The 4,441-nt window shown below is 48.2% G+C and overlaps 1 non-coding gene across 1 annotated transcript; it reads left to right on the top strand.

The window, feature by feature from the left end:
* The first annotated feature begins 2,198 nt into the window (after nt 1-2,198).
* On the top strand, nt 2,199-2,282 carry TRNAR-ACG (transfer RNA arginine (anticodon ACG)). Its single transcript has one exon. It is a non-coding gene; the product is annotated as a tRNA-Arg (tRNA).
* Nucleotides 2,283-4,441: the final 2,159 nt, after the last annotated feature.

The following is a 4,441-nucleotide window of genomic DNA, read 5'->3' as shown; positions in this document are numbered from 1 at the left end:
TCCCAAAGTCCTGCAAGTGGGAAACGGAGGGGTAGGCGAAATCGAGGAAGACAGGTCACCTCTTGGAGACAGGGTCAAGCCTGGGTAAGAGCGACTACTCCCAGCACCTCATGAGACTGACAAAGCTTTTGGCTGCCAGTCGCATAGCCAGCCAAACCATGGGGTCAAGAGATGAGACTTCTCCTGGCCAGCTATCATAAACTAAGATAAGGGATGCCTTTTCCTTATAGATGGGCAATTCCCCAAGCAAGGCCAATATTCCTTTGGGATGCATTCTGGAAAATTGGGATGATTTTGATCCCCAAACCTGGAAGAAAAAGCAACTCATTTTCTTTTGCACTGAGGCTTGGCCCCAGTACAAATTGGCGGTGGAAACTTGGCTTCCAGAGGGGAATATCATTTCTGACACTATCCTACAACTGGACTTGCTTTGCAGTCGTGAGGGGTTATGGGGAGAAGTCTCCTATGTTCAATGTTTGGGGACCTTGAGAAAAAAATCAAGATATGTGTAAGCAATGTCAGGTTGATCCTGACTCAATGGCAACCCTGTCCAAAGTCTAGCAAACTAGCGAGGGGAAACAATTCAGGGCCCCTCGCCTGTACCCAAACCAGACCTAGAGAAGGAGGAAGGGAAGTCTTTCCCCTCATGCTTTTCCTCCTCGGGTCCTTGATCTATATATCCAGACTTAAGAACGTGAACTTCTGCTCCCTGCGGCCCGCCTTTCCGGGCTCTCCCCCATGATGTGACAGGTGTGTTTCCCCTACAAGAAGCTGGAATGGCGGGAGGAGGGATCCAGGGAGGCACCACCATGATAAGATTACAAGTACTTTTTTCATTACAAGATTTATGGCAGATAAAAAGAAATCTAGGTACAATTTCTGATGATGTGGGTAAGTATATAGAGGCTTTTCAAAATATTACGTATGTTTTTGAGTTGACCTGGGAAGATATGATATCTTGGTTGAAACAGACTCTTAATGAGACAGAGAAGAGAAGCATGGTGTTCTTGGCAGCAGCTGAGTGATGGGGATGAGGAACTTACTAATTATCACCGGGCTGCAGGTCCTATAGGGAATTTCCCGTTTCCTACTGGGGCCCAGGCAGTTCCATCCCAAGATCCTAACTGGGACTATGACCTTCCCATTGAGGAAGGATATCACCACTACTTCCAAGCTTGTGCTTTGGAGAAATAAGGAGGTCTAAGGTTAAGCCTTTAAGTTATGCTAAATTATCCCCTATTTTACAAACACAGAATGAGAGCTCAATAGCCTTCCTGGAGAGGTTGAGGGAGGATCTCATTAAAGATATAACTGTCTTCCCGGACACCCAAAGAGACAATTCCAAAGGACAAACCTGTCANAAGCCTTAACCGTGGCCTTACACACTATGTCAGACCAGACTTCCCGAGGTCCTGCCACCAAATGCCACTTCTGTGGCCGTTCAAGGCACTGGAAACGAGACTGCCCTCTGAAGGGACAGTAGAAGTCAAAGCCCTGCAAGCCACGCCCCTTGTGTGGAGACAATCACTGGACGTCCCTCTNGCTATTGCTGGGTCATAGGGGAGTTCTATTGTTAATTTTTTGAGGAATCTCCACACTGTTTTCCAGAGATGCCTGCCTGGTGACCATAAAGAATCACTGGATGTCTCAATGCCCTCCGGGACCTCCACCTGTGAGGGCTCAGATAACCAGTTTCCCTGAAAGGGACTGATGGCGACTGAGGCTCTCTGGGGTGGCTCCCAGGAACCATTTGTTTCTTGGAAGCCCAGAGCCTCAGGTAACTCTGGAAAACTNCCAAACCAAGCATTGATAGTTAGAGGCATCTCTAGAAAACTTACGATAAAATTTTTCTCTCAGCTCCTGGGATGCCTATGGGGGAAACCTAATTTTTTTCTCATTGCTTCTTGATAATGCCAGAGACTCTTACTCCCTTGCTAGGAAGGGACATGGTAACTCAATGAGAGACTGTAGCGCTACTAACTCCAGGACAGGTCAACNTACAAAAGCAGGGCAAATACTATTACCGAGCTCACAGAGCTAAAAGATCACTAAAGCACTGCATCAGGCCTTTCATTTAGGGAGGGATAACACTTATCAAATGGCCCAAAGGATGTTTACTGGGAAAAATTTGTCAAGGACAGTTCAGCAAGTAGTATCAGCCTGTGAAGTCTGTCTTAGAAACAAGCCGCTCTTGGGGTGCCCGGGTGGCTCAGTCGGTTAAGCGTCTGACTACGGCTCAGGTCATGATCTCACGTTCGTGGGTTCGAGCCCCACGTCGGGCTCTGTACTGACAGCTAGCTCAGAGCCTGGAATCTGCTTCGGATTCTGTAACTCACTCTCTCTCCGACCCTCCCCTGCTTGCGTTGTCTCTCTCTCTCTCTCTCTCAGAAAAAAAAAAGAAAAGAAAAGAAACAAGACTCTCAACCACAGACTTGCTCTCCCAGGCAATCAAGGACCTGGAGGCGCTCCAGGGAAGACTGACAATTAGATGTCACTCAGATGCCAAGGTCAAAGGGGTCCCAACATCTGTTGGTATGGGTTGATAATTTTACTAACTGGGTAGAGGCCTTCCCCTGAAAAATGGAAAAGGCACAAGAAATAATGAAAGCTCTGCCTTATAAAATAATACCCAGGTTCGGCTTACCTAACAATTTACGAAGTAAAAATGGTAAACGGCTGCCTTGGCTCTTTCTCTGGTTGGACTCCCAGCTGTTGAAAAAGTTTTACGCCATGAAATAAAGCAATCTGCTGACGCAGCAGGACTCTAAATGAAACCTCACAAGTATTAGATGCCTTAAATCAAAAATTAAGTAGGGGGACCTGGGTGGCTCAGTGGGTTAGGCATTTGACTTTGGCTCAGATCATGATCTCTCGGTCTGTGAGTTCGAGCCCCGCGATGGGCTCTGTGCTGACAGCTGGGAGCCTAGAGCCTGCTTCGGATTCTGCGTCTCCCTCCCTCTCTGCCCCTTCCCCGCTCGTGCTCTGTCTTTCTCTCAAAAATAAAAATAAACATTTAAAAAAATTAAGTAAAGTTAGGTAGGGCTGGACTCCTGGAAAATGGAGCCACCATTAATTACTTGCTGCTCCTCCATCACCTGGGTTGGGAGAGATTCCCTGACATGTGTTATTTCAATATGTCTGATAATCCCCATAATCTCACAACTGATAGATGACATTTGGGGGCAACTGGACAAAGTCAAGGTCTCTCTTGGATTGTTTGACTGGGATTGGGAACTGGGGGCATTGTCTTAGAGATGCCATCTTGGTGGTCGGTGTAATCTTTAGTTTGTGTTTTATCTCTTTGCGTCTGCCAATGTTTGTGCCGCATCATGTCTGTCACCCTTCTGGTGGAGCCATCCTGTGGGCCACTCGACCGACCGTTGGGTAGACTCCGACTGCTGTGCCCCCACACTGTCCCCTGTCAGCTTGAAGAAGCCAGAACGGTCATCTTCCCTGTTCCCTAACGGCAGTTAGGGGGCCTGTTCTAGGGGGAGGAGTGAGTAGGGAAAGGGTTACATCAGGCAGGGGGAGAGAGAGACCTTCAGGGAGGCGGGGTGTGGCTACAGGTGGGAGGCTGAGGAGGCGGCAGCCGCAACGGAGTTTGGGGAAGAAGACGATGATATAAATGTGCCATGCATGGAGTCTCACAAGCTTTCTGATAAGGTCCCAATAAAAAGCCAGGGACAGGGGCAGCTGGGTGGCTCAGTCAGTTGAGCATCTGACTTCGGCTCAGGTCATGATCTCGCGGTTCGTGGGTTCGAGCCCCGCGTCGGGCTCTGTGCTGACAGATCAGAGCCTGGAGCCTGCTTCACATTCTGTGTCTCCCTCTCTCTCTGACCCTCCCTCACTCACGCTTTGTCTCTTTCTCTCAAAAATAGATAAACATTAAACTTTTTTTTTTTTTTAAAGCCAGGGACAAAAATCCTTAGTGACTGCCCAGTCGGGACCCCTCTTGCTCTTGAGAGCTTTATACTTTCTTTCAGTAAATTCCATCACTTCGCTCACTGTTGTCCGTGAGATTCATTCTTCAACTCCGTGAGACAAGGACCATCATCTCTCCTGCTCTCTGATGACACCCTCGGCTCCAGCTCCTTGCCTCGTCTTCGGCATCTCAGCTAATTCTTATATAAAACAGTTTAGGGGCGCCTGGGTGCCTCAGTCAGTTAAGCGTCCAACTCTTGATTTTTGCTCAGGTCAGGATCTCATGGTTCGTGGGATCAAGCCCTGCATCCCACTCTGTGCTGACAGTGCAGAGCCTGCTCGGGATTCTCTGTCTCTCCCTCTCTCTGTGCCCTTCCCCCACTCTCTCTCTCTGCCCTTCCCCTGCTCTCTCTCTCTCTCAAAAATAAATAAATAAACTTAAAAAAAGTTTTTTTAACCCCAGAAAACAGTTTAACCCTCTTGCGAGTCCAATTTCATCTCCTGCTCAGCAAACAAAGGG

The sequence above is a fragment of the Crocuta crocuta genome, unplaced genomic scaffold (genome assembly GCF_008692635.1).
Source record: "Crocuta crocuta isolate KB4526 unplaced genomic scaffold, BGI_CrCroc_1.0 scaffold467, whole genome shotgun sequence".
In the NCBI taxonomy this organism is placed as follows: Eukaryota; Metazoa; Chordata; class Mammalia; order Carnivora; family Hyaenidae; genus Crocuta; species Crocuta crocuta.
This window is presented reverse-complemented; position numbering and strand designations above follow the sequence as displayed.